This window comes from Fundulus heteroclitus, unplaced genomic scaffold (genome assembly GCF_011125445.2).
Source record: "Fundulus heteroclitus isolate FHET01 unplaced genomic scaffold, MU-UCD_Fhet_4.1 scaffold_46, whole genome shotgun sequence".
NCBI classification, from domain to species: domain Eukaryota; kingdom Metazoa; phylum Chordata; class Actinopteri; order Cyprinodontiformes; family Fundulidae; genus Fundulus; species Fundulus heteroclitus.
The window spans coordinates 1,435,998-1,458,554 of record NW_023396879.1 but is presented as its reverse complement, the minus strand read 5'-3'; the positions used below and the strand labels follow the sequence as shown (position 1 = coordinate 1,458,554).

Genomic DNA, 22,557 nt, shown 5'->3' with positions numbered 1-22,557 from the left:
GGTGAGGCGTGTAATCAACGTGAGTTTATTGGGATCCTGTTTGTTTTTTCTTCCTTAAACCAGGTTATAAAGTGACACTAGAAACTCTGACCGTACTTGACCTAAACTAAACCTTTTAATACTATAACGGGGGGGGGGGGGGGGGGGGGGGGGGGTGGGTTGTTCCTGACCCACTCTGACGTTTCTCCTCCATTTCGTAAACATCAGCGTACCTTGGGGCTACAGATGAGAATTCACCTCTAAGGCTAACTGGCATGTTAACATGTGGATTTCATGAGCCCATGTTAATTAATGGGCATTGTCTCATTTTAAAGAAATAAATATGAATGGAGGGAGTGTCCCCACACACTGTATGGAGTCCTTTAAATCTTTAAAACAAAACAGGAAGTTGCATAAAGAAAATAACCAAGTCAGCAAACGCGCACAGAGCCTTCACTTATTTCCTTCCAGGCACAATTATAATAATGAGAATAATTAGAATAATCATCATCATCATGCACCAGCAGGATCTCTGAAAACTCGCCGTCTTTACGTCCTTCAGCACCAACGCTGCCATCGATCCACAATTAGAACAACTTTATGCAGCATTTATGGACATTTCTGATCGTCTCCTCACTTGTTAGTTTATCTACTGATCCAAACTCGTCTTTGTTCTCAGTGAGAATTAAAGGGTTCATTAGACGATCTACATGCATTTCAGGCTCCTCAGACTGAGGCTCATTTACATCTATATGTGACATAAACACAGCAATATTACCAGTTTACATCTTACTGAGGTAATTTCCCTCATTTTGATTTGTTACATTACTGTTTGGAGCTAAATGGGATTCTGCTTTATGGTTTAATCCTGAGTTGTGTGTTTGCCGCGTAAGTTTTGGTGCGTAGAAACGGTTTATACATGAGGCCTTAGATCTGCAAAATACCATAAACTCTGTTTTATTGTTGAGGAGGAAGAAGTTTGAGGTCACCCAGTCCTTTAGCTCACTAACAAAGTCCAATAATGGGCAGATAGATTTGTTGGTCATCAGCAAAGCATGGAAAGAGAGATTTCTTACACATAGACCTTAGGACCGACATGAATTAGGAGAAAAAGACCTTGAAGAACGCCACAAGTTCTAGCTTTTCAGCTTCTGTGGTCATCAGACCTTTAATGTGAATGTTTAGTCACTAATTAACTGACCGTCTCTGTTTTGTTTTCAGATCTGAAGCAGCAGACGGGAGCTGATGGATGTCTGAAGATCTTCAGATGGCAGCACAAAACCTTTCACCGCTTTTTTGTTAACTCTACGCGACATTAAATCTTAGTTTACAGACTATCTGCTGCTTTCATATATTTATGAATCTTTATACTGTAGCTAAACCTAAACACAACTTTCTGTGTCTCTGTGCCATGTGATGGCTGTTGCGGGTCCGTTTAATGTCACTTTTGTTACAAGCTACTGACAGCTGAGGATAAAATGATGCAGTTAACATAAAAGCTGACAGAGAAAGACGTCCACTAGTCGGGTTCTGAGGTCTGGATAGAGCAGCAGGTATAGAGAGAAGAGCAACGCTGGAAGTTTACTGGACCTCTGCTGCAGCACAAACCCACTTTAAGCAGAGGTCACTTTATATGTTAGCCTTTACTTATTGCATCCTGTCCATCATCTGTTCCCCCTGATCCTTCTTATTGCACAAATATATTATCTAACAGATGTGTCTGGGCGCCACTGATCTCTATTATACACTGGAGTGCTAATCACCGCTGTTAGAACGAGTCGCTTTGAAGCCACCAGCCGCCATATTGGTACTCCCTATTTTCCTCCAGTAACTAGGGAATATGTGCGCTACAGCATCGAATAACGAGGATTTTCTCATGTTCAGGGGGGGCTTAAAACTTTTAAAATGTCAAATGTCATATACTTTTATGTTATGTTCTAAAACTATTAAGTACTGAGAAAGTCATGTGCTGAAATATTTTGCATTTTATTTATATATATATATATATATATATATATATATATTAAATATATACATGAAAACCATAGACATATATACGTAGACGCGTCATAGGGCGCAGGTTCGCACGTCAACGTCACCGCCATATTGTATGTGGCAGAAAAAAGTTGAGTTCTGTTATTGTGAACGTGAATCAGAAAAGATGCCTCATTCCTGTGCTGCATGGAAATGTATTCTGGCTGATATATATGTGTGTGTGTGTGTATAGATATAGATAGATGGATAGATAATGTGTTTTTATATATATATATATATATATATATATATATATATATATATATATATATATATATATATATATATATATAACTTGAAATCTTTCTCAATTTTTTTCTGCAATAAAATTGCAAATGTTAGACCAGAGATTTTGGTCAAAGGGCAATGCTAAAATAAATGGGTTACTGTTTCAACACTCATAGAACAGAAAGTGCACATTACATCAATGTCTTTTTTTTTTTGACAATATGATCGGGTAAAACTTATGAATTATTTTAAATTATATTTCTTTAATTTTGTTGGTCAGCAAATATCGGTTGGGTAAGAGCCAGACCTTCCTCCTGTCAATGTTTTGCACAAATTTGTTCCAGTATGGAACTACATATGGGACTGTAATAAAATCTGTTTTGAACAGAGATTTAATTAATTTATTGTTCTTACTGTTAGGATATCAACAAGGTCAAGTGGAACGAGCTGTTTATCCCAGAACTGCATGGCACACTTAGATGGCACTGACCCAAAAGATTGGCACATATCTATCAGATACCACCCTGGAGGTGACGCAGCTTCCCTGCTGATGTCACAGTTTGGATGTGTACCGCCCTTGTATGGGTGTGTCCCGAGATCCCTTTATAATGTTTGTGTGATGAGCACTCGAGGCCTCCTGCCGATCAGGGGCCCATCAGCGCTGGTGTGACTGTAACTATTTCTCTGTCTTTACTTAGATAAAATATAACTAAAAGCATACTTGTCTGTTTTATGCTTCCTACATTCAAGGTAATAAGTAAGTGGGGGTCGCCTGACTGGGTAAAACGAACTGGGTCCACCGAGGGTGTTTCACCTTAGACACGGCACGGTGAAACAGTAACAAATTGGTGTTTCCACCCGGACCCAAAAGGCGGCACACCACCTTCCGTTTTCCGGCCAGGACGTCATTCCGGAAGAAAAACACACAGCTTGCGGCCGCAACAAAAAAGGTAAGGAGATTTTATTCATCTCCTAGTGTCTTTTTCTTCCTGGAGGGCCGACTTTTTGTATTTCTAAAGGCAGAGAAAGGTTTGAGGATAATTGTTTGCAAACGTGTCGATAAGAATTTGGGATTTGCGTGCGGTCACAGAGGTGAGAGTCCGGGAATCCTTGGCCAGGGTTCCGAAAATACTGTGCACCTTGAGAATTTAGGGTTTAAAAGGTCCCCTTGTTAGGCACAGAGGAAAATACGTGTTCCTCTGTGCGTAGCATAAAAGCGGCCATTCTGACAGACACGCCTGTACGCGTGGCTTCTAAAACATCGTGTAGCCTAGAAAATGTGGGTTTAGATGCCCCCTTATTTTCCGCGAGGACGAACCTAAAAGTCGTTTTTGCGGTAATATAAAAGCAGCCTTTTTCGAAAAACGAGCGCGTACGACCTGGCTAATACACAATAGTATGAATGCGGTGGTTTGACGTTTTGTTAAAACCCCGATTACAGACGAATATAGAAAGAGAAAAAAGCCAGTGGACGCACACACAACCAGCAGGACCGGAGGTACGTACTGAGTTAACTAAGGATTGGCCAGAGAGTGTGAGTGTATGTGTGTGTGTGTGTGTGTGTGTGTGTGTGTGTGAGACACGTTATTGTCATTGAGCCGTGGAAGTGAAGTGAAGGGTAAGGGCCTTCTCATCCTGAGTACACTGGCTCATTGAAACTGCCGTGTAAAAACACAATAATAAGGCATATAGGAACATAATAAGTTTTGGTGTCTGAGAGATAAAAAATAAGCTCTCATTGGACCGGGGTCAGGACGCTGTCCCAGCAGGTTGGCCAAGACGTGTGAATGCTGGAATGGCTGAGAATCAGGCAGAAAATGAGCTCCAGGGGGGTTCTTTAGGAACACTGCTGGAGACAGGAAAAAGGAGCATAATGGCAAACTTCCCACACAAAGATGCTGAAAACCATTTAAAACAATTTGAGGAGTGGTGTGAAAAAATGAGGAGAGACGGGGTTTTTGGTGATACAGAAGGGTCACCACCAGAGGCCAAAATGTGCACTTACTATTTACAGATGTTAAAAAATAGATTAGCCCTAGCACAAGTAGAAACGGGTGATGCAGGTGAGTTTGCTCGAGAAAAATACCAAAAAGAGGAAATCAAAATAGCAGGCTTGATAAAACTAACTGAACTGTATTTCAGCATGTGCTTCTCAGGCCTCGACAAACAACAAGAGAGTGAAAATCTGCAAGGGGTAAGGGAATCATCTTCTTTCAAACAAGAAGGTAAGTACACAACTATGCAAAACAATCTGCATGGTGATAAGGGAGAACTGTTATCCAAGGCCAGGAGTGTGGTGACTTCATCAGACCCTTCGGTGCAGGTGCCTGGTATGGTGTTATGTGGGGGACAGATAAGCTGTGACGTAAGACCCAGATGTAACCTGCATTCTAGCGAAACTGATCTTTCTTTACCTGCAACAAAACAAAGTGTGCAACTGCCATTGTTTCAGACTCACAGTGCTACAGGACAGGTGAATGCAGCTGTTTACAGCCCTCTTTCATGTGCTGACAACGTTCATCTGAGGCACATGTTCCCTGATCCCAGAAAAGGGGCGCACCTTTGGATCAAAGCATTCGTGGAGACTTTAAGCGGGTATGTATTGGCTATTGGTGATGTGAGGACTGGCTTATCAGCATACCTGGAACCACAAGAGGTACATGCGGTTGAAGTCTCTGCTGGAACTGACGTACTAGGAACAGCTGCTCCTTTGGCCCCAGTGGCACGGCAACTTTGGAGCACATTGAGGACATTTTTATCCAGTAAGTACGGATTCTGGCCTTTTTAAATGACACTACACGTTGGGCAGGGGAGACGGCTTCAGCATATGTGAACAGAATGTTGAAAGTTTGCGCGCAAGCTGTCTGTCTGATATTGTTGCCTTCGTCATGTCTTGTACAATATATTGTGTCTGTTGAAATGAGATTATTGAGTCAGAGTGAGTGGGGGAGAGACTGCTTGGATCCGCGGATATTGAGTGTGTCTGTGTGTGTGTGTGCAAATGGGTCTTTGTGTGTAAGTGAGGTTACAGATAAATGTATTTGTGTTTTGTTTTGTTTTGGGGGTTTTTGGCGCAGGGGGGTGCTCAAAGTGCAACCAGTTGGTCGGGGCAGTTGGATTAATAAGAAAAAGAAAAGCGAAAGTTTTTAATAAAATAAAAAATAAAAAGGAAACGGAAACGGAACTAAAAGGGCGTTGCACCGGGGAAGCGTTTACGTGGGGACCGACTGGGACTTCCGTTGTGGATAAAATTGTTCGTAACTATTAAATGCAACGTATAACTTTCAAAAAGGGGTAAGCGTCCAGGTGTCTGCGAGACACAGAGTTGTATCCTTGCGGGGCTGAAGAGTAAAACCGTGTTTGGACGAAACATTCGGGGGTCGTAGCCAGCGCAAGCTCTCCACTTTTAAACTAAGCGGGAACTTAACACGTTGAAAATACATCTTTCGGCGTTGCTATAGACGTTTAAAAACTATGAAAAACATAGAACTATTTAAGACAGTCAGAAAAAGCAGGCCTGCACGTGTTTGTCTGTCTGAATGTCATCTTTGTATGTAAATGTATGTATTTGTGTATCGTATGTAACTAAACGTTCGTCTGTGTGATGTTCATGGTTTCAGAATGTTCATTTGTTTTGGGAGAACTGCAGCTCCGTAATTCAAATGACGTTTTTAATCATGAACTACGTTAACTAAAAGCTGAAGAAAGGTAAAGAGAGATTTCAATAACAGTTTGTTTTCTTCCCACATTAAACATCCGGCCAAATTAAATTGTTACACTGAGAGATGTTAACGTGTCTTAAACAGAAAATATCCCAGGGCTGTAGGAAATACTTGGGACTGGGGATAAAAGTTTTTGTTGTTTGGAGCTTAAATATGCAGTACAGCAACCAGAGGCGTTAGGGCTGTATTCAGTTATGCTATTAGATTGTGCTTGGCTTGTGTTTGTCAATGAATTCATGACAGCTGAAATAATAACAGAGAAAAAGCTTTTATATTGTAATTTTAGAACATTAATAAAATGGCAAACAGCATATGGGGAGCATATGGGAGACTGTTTGGGAGAAATGGAACCGGATGGGATTTGTTTAAGGGGACATTTTTAACTAAGGATTTTACAGCTGCCTAAAAAGAAGAATTTAAGAGCACTAAGATATACATGATTTTTGATTTAAATAGATGAGAAAAACTGTGCTTTAAACAAACTGTATGGGACTAAATATGGTTGCTTTTCTAAGGGTTCTGTATTAATTTATTTTATTTCTTTTTACTGGGGATTTGAATGCAGCTAATGAGAAATTTTGAGAAGTGTCAAGATATCACAAGGCCACATTAAGCATGTCATCGGTTACAAAAGCATCTGATGTTATTAGTTATGCTGAGCTGAGGCAAGCCTCAGAGGGTCAGTTTAATCTGAAACAGGACAATAGATATGATAAACAAATCTGACCATGATGTAAACATCTGAATGTTATGGCAAGGCTGGGTCTGTGTGTTCTGGCCTGGGGGCACGAAAAGTATGTCAGAGGGAAAAAATAAAATAAAGCCACCTTCTCAATGTGCTGAATTACGGGGAAAACTCTTATCATGTATAGAAAAACACTAGAAGCTCAAAAGCCTGAAAGAGAAAACGGTTGCTTTAAAGTTTCACCCTTAACCAATTAAGATTGAAAAGCATTAATAACTAAGTTTGCATGATCGAAAGAGCTAGAAAGAAATCAAAAGAATGCTATAAAATATTGGAACACACATGATGCACGCTTTGGGAGACTTTTTACTTTCGGGTTTTTATTGTTTTGTGTATTTTGATTATTTCTTTGTTAAATGATTCCTTTGCTTTAATTTTTACATCACCAGCGGCAAAAAAGTGACAAAATTTAAGGTTGTTCGGCAGATAATTTAAGAAAAGGAGAAGTTTTAATACAAAATGATGAAAGAAAAGGAACGAGAGATTCCTACCTCCCCTGGACCAACCAAGAACTCAGACACATCACATTAAGAACCAAGACACTAAAAAGACCGAGACACTAAAAAGACCAGGTTTTCTTTTGTCACCTAATACACTAACAGAATTGTTTTTCTCTGAGTTACTTCTTTCAGATGATGTGAGATGAAACTGTAAAGCCACTTTGTTCCGACAGAAGACTCTGGAAAGTGAGCTCTTTCAGACCGTATGGTAAGAAGTCATGATCTAAAATGGACGTGCAGGGATTGACAAAAGTGACTAAATTATGCTAAGTTTAACAAACTTATGACAGGTAATATTGAGACCTTCTTGGCAAGGCAAATTTAGTTATAAAGTACAATTCAGTATTCAGTATCCTTCTAGCGGTAAGAAGGTGGCTTTGGAAATTGTTCATGTACCTCTTCCAACTGTTCCACTCTCCACTGACTCACATTAACATTTCTATCCTGTTCTCTGCTTTTTCTTGCAAGGAAACCTGGTCATATATATAATTGGAATGTGCTAACGGAGAGATTTTAGTCTCTTTTTAGGCATTCTCAGAGACAAGTTAGTACCAAGCGTTGCCACAGTGGTCCAGGGGACGGAGAAAAAGGTGATGTACTTGACTCCTGCCTAATCCAGTTTTAATCAAATTTTGGAAAAAAAAAAAAAAAAAAAAAAAAAAAAAAAAAAAATCAGTAATTTTTGCAGAAGCTGCATAGAGGTTTAATGGGGAATGTGATGCTACAAAGTTAAGAGAAATGTTTTTTATTAATGAACTTATACAAAGAGGTTGAACTGTCTGTAAAATATTTTGCTTGGATAAATTTTTAAGGGATCAAGATCTGGGGTAAAGGTGAAGAACTTCAAGAATAATTTTGTTTTAGAGGGAACGATGTGGTTGATTTTGTTTTGAGACAGTTTTCTTGTAATTTTTGTTTTGATTTTTTTTTTTTTCCTTTTCAACTTATTTACACTACACTACGGATGAAGATAGACAATTCTTTTATTAGACAATTTGATTTTGGACAAAATCCATATTGGCAAAATGCTGGCAGAATTCCTTGTGGTTTCAGACACGACGATTGGAGAAAGAAGATTCATGGACAATGCTCGTCCTGGAACGATGTTGTGCTGTTGAACTGAGACATGAGGACTGAAAATGGACAACTAATTGCGGGGGCAAAGACAGAGGCATCGGATAACCTTCAATGGACCGCAACACGAAACAAAGATGAGTTGGCAGACACCCCTTCTGCATTTCACATCAGATTTTCCTGCACATAATTAAAACACAAAACACACATTAGAAACATACACATTGGCGGATGCGCTTAGAAGAAAACTTTCAGATTAAAAGCAATCAAGATTATTATTAAACCCCTAGGATGTTAATTGTTTTAAGTCAGAGCTGTTATTAGCGAGCGATAAGAGGGTCAAACGCATTCGGACAAGTGGTACTGGTCTGGAAAAAAAGCTGGTAGAGATTTTGGGCCGCTGATAAGAAGGATTTTCTTTTACTTTTCTAACAAAGTTTTATTTAAATCATTTAAAATACATATAGATATGTTTTGAAATTTTATTAACACCACAGGGGGTTTTGAATAAGATTCAAAGAGGCACCTTTAAGATGCAATAAGCTTCATAAAATACATCATGCATGAGAAGAAATAGGGGGGAACCGCTAAAAGACATCCATTTTGCACCAAAATATTAAGTTACGGGATGAGAGCATAGAGCAGCTTAAGTAATTATGCTAAACCTAAAAGGTTTGACAATTTATATTGGGGATTACAGTAAGGGAATTACATAGAGGGGCCGTCTAAACGTAAAAGGAAAGTGGATAAGAACAATGTATGCTATTACATCAATGGGCGATAATTATGATCATGAAAAAACTAGTGGGCGAAAAAGTTAAAGTAGGCATTACAGCAACAGTTAATAGCATAAACGAATGAACTAACGAGTGAGCAAGCTAATTTTTCAATATAAGCAGAATAAACTCTAAACCTTTTAACCTTGTTCAAGCGAAGGAGAAATTTTGAGCACAACATTTACTGGGTATCTTAAAGTAAGCAGAGGCGCAACTAAGAAATTAATTATTAGGATGTAAAGCAACACAAAGGTTAAGGACTTGAATGGATAAAACTGCAAGTTTAGAATAATGCCTTATTCTACTAAATAACATGGGTAAATTAGGATTAAAGCACCAGTGTAAATAGTTTGGAATTGTACGCAGTTACCTAAAAGGTGTGAGAAGACTTAACAACTATCTGTTTGAACACAAAATAGCACAATAGTTGTTCTTTAACTAGATGTTAAAACATCCAGAAGAAAAAAACCCCACATAAACATAGTTTAGCCATCTATTAACCTAGTGGTCTTTTAGACCAGGATAATCTAACGATCGTCCTCTTGTACATGCAGAAAAGTAATGAGGTCAATTAGATTAGTTGGACGTTTGGTATCTGGTCAGGACAGCAGAAGCGACTCCTGGACACAAGATGAGGATAACAGCTTCAACATGATATCAATGCATGAAGGTTGGCTCTGAGGAACATCAGAGCTGCAATGGCATCAGACAGTGACACTCCTGCTGTGATAAAGAAAATCTTGAAAAGAACTATGCATGACTGCTTTGCTTCACAGGTGATGGAATTCAACTACAAGGTTTCACGAACATGACATGGAGAGGTTGGCGTTCAGGAAACGCACCTAGAACACACTCTTGGACTCTTTGGGGTAAATGGGCTCTAAAGGGGGACACTTAACAGGAGAGAAACTGAAAGCCTGGGCTTACGACGAGAGACATTTCAGACAGGGGGTGTGGACACCCAGGAATTGCTGCTGTGGTTTGAAAATGTCAGAGATTTGTCGCAGGTGGTGGAGTGTTTCGATGACCCAGGCGCTTGAAACCAGGTTGAACAGAGGAGACGACGTCGTGTTCCCACAGGGATTACCTATAACCTAACACTGACGGTGAACAATTTTATGTCTGGGTTTGCTGGGGTTGCCAAAAGGAGCATCGGAGATGACTTTCTCTATCCTGACCAGGTTCACACTTAAAATGCAAAGAACAAAATTATAGAGGCCAAAACAAATACGGACATAGAGAAGTGTTTATACAAAGAATTCCACTATTCGTCAATTTAAGGTGCAGATACTAAGGCTAAACAAAGAATTAGAAGAAGGGCAAAACTTAAAGCTGATCATTTACCAACGGGTGGTCAATATTTAAGAGGGTTTAAAGGAACTGCACAATTTCTTCAATAATCATAACAGACAGTGATTGATGAAACAAAAAAGCAAATTCTACAATGGGAATTTTTAATCTGCTGGGACAAGACTTTGTAAGCATAAAATACGGATTTATAGATCACTGGGTGATATAAGTTAACAAAACACAGATCCTAAATTTGAACAAACTGTAGAAAAAGCAACAGTAGTAATAATGGATAAATGACAAGGTAAGAAAATCACTCGGAGTAATGTCTGCTTAAAGTTTTTCAAGGATAAACTAAACACATGAGAACAAGAACTAGATACTTGTTAAAGGGTTGATTTACTTGGGGATATAATTGTGCTTGGATGTATTATCAATTTAACTAATGTTGAAAGACTGAAAAAGGTTTAAAGACCTAGAGCAGTATGGAGCTACTTACATGATCAGGGGGCGATGTGTTTAATAAGCAACAATGAGTTACTGCTCACAGCATACTACAGTTTAAAGGTTTGTTTCAAACAAGATTCAAACAGGGGGACATAAGATAAAACCAGGGTCGCTTACAAAAGCTGTCTGTTAAAACAAGCAGAAGTGATTAAAAAATCAAGAATTAATGGGGTTAGAATTGCTCTTCGCTCTAGGTGGAGGGCGCATTCAACTACAAGTCTTTTGGGTTGATGCACGTCAAGCTGAAACTGATTCACAGAACTACTTCCTGTCTCCGCCCTGGGCTACACCCACTTCCTGAATAGCAACCAATCACAACTCCGTGTGGGCGAGGGGCATGCACACACTTCCTTTCTCTTAGCTGAGCTTTTCAAAATATGACAAGAAGTACATAGGGCTGCTTCTTATTAACATCACAACATTATTCTGCAAATATATAGTGGAGCTTTCTTTTACAAACTTAAGGGTTTTTCTGTTGGACTTTTTAGAAAAATGTGAAGTATTTTGCAGCTGGTTCAGTAAGAAGTTTCTGAAAGGTTTTAATACAATTCCTTGTGTGCTAGATAAATTGAGATGAACCGTGTCACAGTAGCCATGAAACATATGATGATAAATTTCTATTGCAGAGATCTTTTCAACTGTTGGACAATTGTAAGGTGAGACACACATGGGAAAGCATTATAGAGTAATGCTGCTGCAGATAACGTTGAACTTTCAGATTTCTCCTTTTATATAAGGGTAATGCAAGATCTAATGATTACAGTAAAGGAGGTTAAGCTAAGAGCACAATAATTGTGAACGGAAATATCTGGATGTGAAAGTGTTTGAAGAAGGTAAATGAAAGAAGGATTGGGAGTCTTGATAAGAACACTAATTACACCTTGTTTCTGTTATCCAACAGTAAACAAGGCCTGGTGTCTGCCAACCATCTCAACAGAGCATTTTCCTGGGGATAAAATGCTTATTGCCTGAAAAAGGACAGGACACTCATTACCATCCAACTAAATCGTTTTTGTCCATGCTGAGGAATAAGAAGAGGACTTAAGAAGTTTGGGAGTACATGCCAGAGACCTATGGATTTGCCATGAAGGAGCAGTTGCCTGAGAACACTGAGCTGACCACTTATGCGCGAATAGATTCATGTCTGCCACGTGCTCAGACTGGCCTGACGTTTTTTTACTTGCGTTATTGACGTACAGACTCTTTTTATATCACAAACCTGATTTTTTCCTTTCTCTTCTCCACTGACTTCCATCACCATGTTTGATCTTATGTGTTATGATGTTTATACTGTGATGTTGCATTATGTTGATCGCTATGGCTTTATGACTAAGAATGGAAACTCTCTGTTACAGACACACACACCAAGACCTGCAGTTCTTGCAATCTTTTTGCTTTGTTATATAGAAAACCAGGATCTGATGGCTATCACAGATCCATAAGTTACTCGGTAAGGCTAATTTCTAGATTCAATACAGGGTGTCTTCTCGCTCAGATTGGCCCAGAGTGGGAGTGCCCTTGACTGGGGCTCCATCACTTTTTTGCCATTTCTTAGAGATGGTTTTTTGTGATGAAGACTCAGCCTGCCCTATGATGCCCCCTACTGGTACTCCTGGATTTGTGAGGTTGAAAGCGATGGATGGTTTTCCATAGGAATGGAGAGTGGAGGACCGAGTAGGAGGTTTCTTGGGGTGGGGGTAGAGTAGACGAATTTGGCCTTGATTAAGGTACACCTTTAGCTTATATAGTCTAAAGTAAACTTAAAATAATGTGCGCATAGGAACCTAAAACAGGCCTAGCTCAAATAGTTGAACCCTAAATTGTAGTTAAAATGCTTGGACTGTGGGCTTGAGTAAAAAATGCTGAATTATGAAGTATTCATGCTGATTGATGCTAAGATGTTTCCAGTGAAGTTTGTCCGGCCCATTTCTTGGAACTGTTTTCGTTGTGATGTGCCTTTGGGGCACACCAACAGGGGGGGCTAACGGACAACTGGACTGTTTTTACAAAGTGCTTTTCAGTCACACCAGCAGAGACTGTGTGACCCCAGAGACTGAACCGCACTATCGACTGCCATGGAGATCACAGATGGATGGACTCTGGAAGCCGGAAGCTGACGTGCGTGGATTGCTTGGACTGGACGGAATGACCGACTGTTCTGGGAGAGGGACAGACTGAGAGTTGTCGTTCCACTGGTTGATCATCTTTGGTGATGTGCCATAATGACACATCATCAGGGGGACTGTTAGGATATCAACAAGGTCAAGTGGAACGAGCTGTTTATCCCAGAACTGCATGGCACACTTAGATGGCACTGACCCAAAAGATTGGCACATATCTATCAGATACCACCCTGGAGGTGACGCAGCTTCCCTGCTGATGTCACAGTTTGGATGTGTACCGCCCTTGTATGGGTGTGTCCCGAGATCCCTTTATAATGTTTGTTTGATGAGCACTCGAGGCCTCCTGCCGATCAGGGGCCCATCAGCGCTGGTGTGACTGTAACTATTTCTCTGTCTTTACTTAGATAAAATATAACTAAAAGCATACTTGTCTGTTTTATGCTTCCTACATTCAAGGTAATAAGTAAGTGGGGGTCGCCTGACTGGGTAAAACGAACTGGGTCCACCGAGGGTGTTTCACCTTAGACACGGCACGGTGAAACAGTAACATTACCATTGTCACAAGAAAAACAAATCTTACCAACTTGAGTGTCAGTCAGTAATGGTAAGGTTAATTGTTGTGAGTCCAATCTTGGTTGAGCTCTATATAACATGCAAACACCTGAAGAAATTGCTCCAAAGACTTTTGCATTATCTGCAGGAGACGCAGGAATTGTGTATTCTTCTACAAACTCTTTATAAGAGTAAAGAAGACCCTCCTTGTTAAATAATTGGTCAACTAAAATAATCTTATTATTAAACCAGTAATCAATAAATAAAGATATGTGTTTAAACAATATGTCTTTGTTGTTCCAAATGAAATATTTGTTGGGTGAAAAGTTGTTTAAAAATAAGAGACCATGAAAGGAAGGCCTGGCGGTGAAAGGCTGACATTTTTATCGGGACTTTATCGATATTATAATTACAGGTTAAGAAAAAGCTCAGACCACCCAGTTTTGTCAGCAAGTGACGTGGTACGACATTTCAAATAGAGTTAATGTTTTTAAATAAGTGTTTCAACCAATCTATTTTAAAGGTATTATTAAAAGTACAGAAATCGATAAAGTTTAATCCACCCTTTTCATAGGGATTTGTTAGAACAGAGTTCTTCACATGATGAGTTCTATTTTTCCATAAGAAATTAAGAAGGAGCTTGTCAATCTCAGTAATATGTTTTTTGTCCACATAAAGAGAAAGAGCTGGATACGTTAATCGTGACAAACCTTCTGCCTTAGACAGTAGGGTTCTGCCTCTGAGGGAGAGATCCCGTAAAAGCCACTGGTTCAGCTTTTTTCTGTTTTTTTTTTTTTTATTAATGGGGTCGAAATTCAATGAAGTTCTTTCTTTTTTTTTTTTTGGTCCTTAGTAATTGTGATACCTAAGTGAACAAGTTCACTTTTAACTGGGATATTACAAATAGAAGATTTCATGCAGTCCTTTATAGACATGATTTCACATTTATTAATATTCAGCCTTAAGCCAGAGGCCATAGAAAATTTTATCATGGTATTTATTGCAATAGAGACTTGCTTTTCATCTTTAAGAAAGAGAGTGGTGTCGTCCACCAGTTGAGATATAATAAGCTCTCTACCTAATATATTGATGCCGTTTATCTCACTCGATTTAATGTGATCAGACAAAAGCTGGGCTACCAACAGGAAGAGGTAAGGCGAAGCCGGGCAGCCTGGTCGGACGCCTCTAGAGACGTTGAACCTGGAAGACATACCACCTGATAGTCTGATTGAGCTATTACTATTGTTATATAGACTTATAATCGCTGAGGAAAAAAACTCACCAAATCCAAATTTTTTAAGGGACTGTAAAATGAATGGATGTTCAACGGTGTCAAATGTTGTGTATAAATCTACAAACAGCATGAGCTCACCATCCTCAACCAATTCTGGGTAATCCAAAATATCTAAAATGAGCCTAAGGTTATTTCCTGTATGCCTTTTGTTCATGAAGCCTGATTGTGTTTCATCTATGATGGAGTCCAAGACAGAACGTAATCTTCTAGCCAATGTGAGAGCTGAAATTTTATAGTGGTTGAGTAAACAAATTGGGCTCCAGTTAACTAGAAATAATTTATCCTTGTTTGGTTTAGGAGTTAGAACTGTTATTCCCTGAGTCAGAGAGGTGGGAAGGCATTTGTTTTCAATGGATTCTATGAAAACTTTCAATAACAAAGGGGACAGTTCAGCAATAAAAGATTTGTAAAATTCTGATGATAGCCCATCACACCCCGGTGATTTGTTATTTTTTAGTTGGTTTATAGCTTGCTGTACTTCTTCAAGTGATATAGGCATGTCACAGTGCTCTCTATCCGTTTCACTCATCTTCACTAACAGGGAGTTTAAAAAATGATCAGATGCAGTTGGGCTAAATTGAGAGCTATACAAGTCCTTATAAAATTTTTAACAAAACTCTGAGATTTTGCGATGATCTACAGTGACAACTCCATTAATATTTAACTTACTAATACTGTTGTTGATGGAACGAGATTTCTCTAGACTAAAGAAATAACGAGAGTTTTGTTCACCTTCTTCTAACCACTTAGAGCGAGACCTGATAAAGGCACCCTTTGCTTTTTGCTGATACATTTCATCAAGTTTGATTTGTGAGTAAGATAACTGTTCTTTTTCCTCCTTTGTCAGGGAGTCAAAATCTCTGCAGGATAATTTTGTTATAATTGAGATAATCTTTAATTCCTCCGCATTCCTGGCTTTGACTGTTTCAGCATCAAACTTTCCTAAATACTTTCCTATCTCATATTTGAGCAGATCCCAATTGATACCAAAACAGTTTTATTTATTTGCTTTAGAGCAATAAAGTGAAATCATGTCCCTAATCTTATATTGGACTACCTCATTCTGCAGTGCAGAACTATTGAGCTTCCAATAGCTTGAGCGTGTGACAGGAGTATAACCAGCTGAGGTATTAATAGATATGCATATGGCTTTATGATCAGTTAAGGGAGTAGGGCAGATACTAACATCAACATAATCCTTATTTAAACCGTCAGATATGAGCCAATAGTGCAGTCGTGATTGCCTAGAGCCTGATTTATTGCTTCAGGTGTACAATATACTATTAGGATTCTTCTCTCTCCATATATCTATGAGTTTAAATCTTCTTATGAAGTCAGTCAGGTATGAGTCTGAGCTATTATGAATAGAAGGGGGACTATATATATATATATATATATATATATATATATATATATATATATATATATATATATATATATATATATGTATATATATATATATATATATATGTATATATATATATATATATATATATATATATATATATATATATATATATATATATATATAAAAAGGATGACCTTTCCAAGATGGCGGATGTAGTTTGTGCCTCTTTTCCCGACCATGCAAGCGCGTTGATCACTTCCGGGTTCTTTGTCCTGCCTTTGTTATGAGGTGTGAAAAGAAGTGCAGCAGCTGGAGGCCCAGCGGAGGGAAGCAGGAGCTCAAAGAGCGGCAGGACGCAGCAGAGGAGACACCAATGATGGGGGATGTTTTCCAGCCCAGAGTTCTGCTGCACCCATCAGGTTTGGAGATTTCCTTCTTCATGCTAACTGTGAGGATGGAGCTAAAGTTTAGGAGCCGTTTTCAGCAGCTGATGGATTCCTCCTCTTCATCAGAACTCGTTGCAGGGTTTCCACCAGAAAACTGGCTAATATAATGGTAAATGGTAGTTTAGCATGTAGCACTGTTAGCATAAAGTTCTTCTTCCAACAACGCTTTTTGGGTTATCTTGTCATGAAAGAGGGTCTCGTGTTTTCTTGTGGCTTGTCCCTATGGAGGTCCCGTCGTGCCAGAGTATATAAAGAATAAATTGATGAGTGAATAAAATAAACACTGGTCCAAAAAGTAGCTAAAATATATATTTATGTTCAACAAAATCATAAAGATATTTATTTAATAATTGATCAACTAAATGGCTACAAATTATATATTTCTGTTATAATACTTAACTGCCATTTTTTTATGTCTTTGCGTTAATGGATGTTTTTTTTTTTATTATTTAAACCACTCATTTTCAATCAAGTTTTTCTTGAACTCTTTATTATGTTTAGTGAGTTTATTACAAGGGACGTCTTTTCTTTTACTGTATATTTATTCACTTCCAAATATATATTTAAGTTTTTTTCCCTCAAAAATATTTTATCACGTTCTTTTATCTTCCTTTTAATTCTGAAACACTGCTATATTTCCACCCCTACTGCCCTCTTGTCTGAATGTTATAGCTCCAATAATATGGGGATGAATGGTCAGGGTGATGAACAGTGTTGGTGTTGTGCCAGACATGAAACTGCTACTTAAAATTTCTAGTTTTGGAGATGCACCAGAAAACTTGTCCTGCTGTCAGATTGTGCCACCTGAGCTGCTAATCTCTGCAGCTCCACCAGAGTTACCATTGTCACCTTGACTGCTTCTCTCATTAAAGCTCTCCTTGTCTATTTCAAAATAGATATAACAGTTGCAGAATTTAGCAGTTATTAAATGTTTTAACAGAATAACTGCATTGAATTTCCATAACAGAATAACACTAAAGATACCAGTAATCATTTTTAGGTTGAAACTGTCAGTTCCTGGGGTTCAGTTTTCTCTGCTTATCAAATCTTTTTAGTCTTTAAATTGAAACTTTCCCATGGTTGTAACATTGTAAAGATCTAGTTCTTCATAATGCATGTAATGTGTTTCAGCTTTGAGTGCAGATGTTAAAGAAGAGGCTCCTGAAGAACAGAGTCCTGAGGGGGAGCAGCAGGAGTCAGAGCCCCTCCACATAAAGGAGAAACAGGAGGAACCCGGGGCCCATCAAGAAGGAGAGCAGCTCCTTGTGAAGGAGGAGACTGATAGCAGCTTTCCATTAACTGCTGCTCCTGTCAACGGTAAGGATTAGTTTAGTTTGTTTGTCCCGTGTCGCAGCTAAAGGCCAAAACTCACTGGATGCATTAGCATCCAATCAGATGAAATGTCTACCTGCTCTGATCCAGTTTCTTCAAACCATGTCGGCTCTGACTAGAGCGTCCAGCGACAGATCTCCTGACTAGGTCGAGTATTCTGTACTGATGCACCTTAATAAGCGGTGACTTAAAACTGGTTGCTCACAGTTGTTTTACTTTTGTATGGGAGAAACCAGACAACATTGTAAGGGTCATTTTCTGTCATTTCTCCAGTACATTTAACATTTAAGTGACCGGGGAAGGAAAAATTACTGCTTGGCTCCTAAAGGTCACCTCTCAGCCCTTTTACGTGAGCAGAGACAGAAGGGCCTGCTAATCGGCTATATATATATATATATATATATATATATATATATATATATATATATATATATATATATTAGGGCTGGGCAACAATTAAATATTTAATCGCCCTGATTAATCGCGATTAATCGCATTGTATTTACAAACTCCAAGAATGAATTCAAAAGTAGTGTAAAGAGCACTTTTATTTTAATGTTCTGCTGCCATATGAACAAAAGTGTTGTAACATTTGTAGCACTTATCAGTAACACATATTTAGTGTAAAGCTCAACTTAAACATGTAAAACAAAAAATAGCAATAATAATAAATTAAAGCTTATTGCCACTGACAGGGATTTCTCTTTATGAGGAAAAAAAATCTACCAAAAACAGGCAATTTCTGAGGTAACAGCAGGGAGCAGCATTACCATTTTATGTTCAATACCAAAGTTTAACTTGGCAGTGGTTACAACTAACTTGTTTCTGTCATATTCAATGCTGGAAGAACTTTAAACTGAAATGCTTGCTAACTCGATATGCTTGCGTTGCTTGCGTTTATTTGACGTTGACACGCGGTTTTTTGTTGTTGCTTTCTCGCGTGGGAAAAACAGGTAAAAACACATGGATACTTTGAAACGAGAAGCGACTTCACCGACAGCGTTGATGCAGACTCCGCTCCGCACAAAACTTGTTCCGGCCGCCAACTCACCGCCTCGCCTAAGCAAATTCCTGCGAGAAACACCGCCTTCCGCATGTCGGCTTTGTTTTTTTCCGGCCAGCACTTTTCTTCCTCTGAATCCGAGGTTTGGCTGACAGCGAGGTTATTGGCGCATTATCGCCACCTACTGTTCTGATTCAAACCCCTACACCGCAGCAAGAGACCTTCACAAAATAAAAGCATGTGAGCAACATGCGTTAACGCGCGTTAAAGAAAATATCGCCGTTAATAGTCTAATGAATTAACGCGAAATTAACGCGTTAACTTGCCCAGCCCTAATAAATATATATATATATATATATATATATATATATATATATATATATATATATATATATATATATATATATATATATATATATATATATATATATATATATATATATATAATATGGAAAATGCCAATCTGGGTGAATACTTTTGCAAGGAACTGTAGACAAACAAAGCATAAGAAACGACAATGCAAAATAAACAATTAGAAAAAGTTCTAGTTAAATCAAATAATTATATATAATTGAATTACCTAAATATATCTTTATCAAAATGTGTCTCAGTTCAGGCTGAGTTCAAAATACTTTCTAATGTGCGTAATGTGTTTCATTGTTTCCTGCAGATGTTGAGCAGAAGCTTATTGTTAAAGAAGAACCTTCTTTAGACCACAGACCTCCTGCTGACCTCCTTGACCCAAAGCCCCCCCACATTAAGGAGGAACAGGAGGGAGTCTACATCAGTCTGCCAGGAGAGCAGCTCAATGGGAAGGAGTTGATTAATGCCATCAGGTTTCCAGTTGCTGCTTCTGCCATTAAAAGTTTGGATGATGAACAGTCTCTGCTGCTCTCACAGCTTTATCCGGATGAAATTAAAGGCAGAGAGCTTCCAGAACAGAAATGATGGAGAAGAATCCATCAGGATACAAGATCATGGAGATGCTTCCATTTCTTTAGAGACTGAAGACACTGAGAATGATGAAGAGGACAGTGATGTAGAGCACCCTCTCTCTGGGCTGAAACACTTGACAGACTCTGGATATAAGAAACGTTCTACAGAGAGGAAAAATGTGGAGTCACGAAGGAAAGTCCAGACAGGAGGGAAGCTTAGCTGCAAAGACTGTGGCAAAACATTTATTGGAAAACATGCTTTAAATAGACACATGAGAATCCACAAAGGAGAGAAGCCTTTCTGTTGTGATCTGTGTGGAAAAATATTTAGCCAAAAAGAAACTTTAAACAGACACACGAGAATCCATACAGGACAGAAGCCTTTCTGTTGTGATCTGTGTGGAAAAAGATTTAGCCGAAAAGAAACTTTAAATAGACACACGATTGCCCACACAGGACAGAAACCTTTCTGTTGTGATCTATGTGGAAAAAGCTTTAGTCGAAAAGAAACTTCAAATACACACATGAGAATCCATACAGGACAGAAGCCTTTCTGTTGCAATTTATGTGGAAAAGGATTTACCATTATATCAAATTTAATCACACACATGGGAAACCATGCAGGACAGAAGCCTTTCAGATGTGATTTATGTGGACAAAGATTTAGCCAAAAAGCACAGTTAAACAGACATGTGAGAATCCATACAGGACAGAAGCCTTTCAGTTGTGATTTATGTGGACAAAGATTTACTCGAAAAGAGACTTTAAACACACACATTGAAATCCATACAGGTCAGAAGCCTTTCAGTTGTGATCTATGTGGACAAAGATTTACTCGAAAAGAAACTTTAAACACACACATGGGAATCCATACAGGTCAGAAGCCTTTCAGATGTGATCTATGTGGACAAACATTTAGTCGAAAAGCAACTTTAAACACGCACATGAGAATCCACACAGGAGAAAAACCTTTCTCTTGTTATGTATGTGAACAAAGATTTACTAGAAAAGCAACTTTAAACATACACATGAGAATCCACACAGGAGAGAAACCTTTCTGTTGTTATGTATGTGGACAAAGATTTAGCCGAAAAGCATATTTAAACACACACATGAGAAACCATACAGGATAAAAATCTTTCTGTAGTGATTTATGTGGCGAAAGATTTAGCCAAAGAAGAGCTTAAAACACACATCAGAATTCATACAGGACCAAAACCTTTTTATGTTGTGATCTATTTGGACAAAGACCTTTCAATAGCCTCTCTTCTCCAGCTCTTCACCTGCCTTCCCCCTCTCCTGCTTCTGCTGCTATGTCTTGTCTTTTTGAGCACTTTCTTCATATCACCTGAATTCTGAAAACCATAGATCTGGTAAGCTGGTCTTGCAATGCTATTGATCAAATTTTTTTCGAAGGGTAGGCAGCAAAAGGGGGACCTGTCGTGTGTCCCGATTTGACTCATCTCGTGAGATACACCCTACATTCTTGGATGGAAAACGGTGTGTCTTTCGACTTTGTCAGTCCTGGACGTGGAGACATATACATGTTTAGGATTCATGATACGTGGATTTCTACTTATTGGTTTTGGTGGATTTTTGATGTATCAGCAAATACAGCGGATGTTGGTAGTCATTTGGCCTTGATCAGGCTACTGGCTGCATATGACACGATCACTACGCCTGTTTCGGCACTCCTCCGCGGTCCGCAACGCGCTTGCTGCCTGTTTCGGCACTCCTCCGCGGTCCGCGACGCGCTGGCTGCCTGTTTCGGCACTCCTCCGCGGTCCGCAACGCGCTGGCTGCCTGTTTCGGCACTCCTCCGCTTGTTGGGGGGGCGGGCCAGGCGACCTGCCATGCCGCGCGGCCGCCGGTGCGTCTCGTCCCTCCTCTCTCTCCCCTCCGTTCCCCTGACGCCCGGTGCCTCCTGCGGGCCACGCCAGAGCTGGGCTCGAACCCCTGCTCTGGGTCCCTGTCACCTACCGTCGCTCGCCTGCCTCTGCCACCACAGTGAGCGGTCCCAGAGGGGACATGACGTACAGTGTGAGCAGTCCGGTCTCGTCCGAGCGTCGCGCCGCACAGATCGTGAGCGGTGAACTTTTTAAACCCCGCGGTTCCCTCGCACAGTTTGAGATGTATATAAGTACCACGACTGAAAAACTCGTACAGTGTACGCCCGGCTTAAGGCGGTGAATGAACAGACCCAGATGTTGTAGGAGCAGAGCCGAAAAGCTGGATGTGATGGAACGCAGACTGGCTTCGGTGGTTGAACTCTAGGGGAGATGGGATAAAATCTCGAAGTGAAACGCAGAAAAGCCCAACTAATTTGGAATTTTGGTTTCACTATTTGGAGCCAGCAAAAGACTTAAAGCTGACTGAAAAGTCGGTGCAGCTTGTCCTCATAACAAATAAAGTATTTGGACTATGCCCTCCCTATCTCTACTCCCGGATTGTTATGTCGAAGAGCTCAGAACTCTCCCCTGCTCCCTCCTCCCCCGCTGACGTCGGCGGATGCTTTCTGAACTGTTGGCCGGCTGATGACATCAAGGACAATAGCCTCTGGAGAGCGTTCATGGAAATATAAACACTTCATCCAAACAGACACACATAACTGATGCTCATATAAACTGATGAACTTACATGCCACTAGTCTCCAATGTTTACCTTTCTGC

General features: G+C 39.5%; 1 long non-coding RNA gene across 1 annotated transcript; it reads right to left on the bottom strand.

Annotated features, from left to right (window-relative positions):
* Positions 1-2,445: 2,445 nt before the first annotated feature.
* LOC118560626 lies at positions 2,446-14,116 on the bottom strand. The gene is made up of 2 exons (XR_004929486.1): positions 13,527-14,116; positions 2,446-2,650 (listed from the first exon to the last, which is right to left on the bottom strand). It is a non-coding gene; the product is annotated as an uncharacterized LOC118560626 (long non-coding RNA).
* Between the last annotated feature and the right edge of the window lie 8,441 nt (positions 14,117-22,557).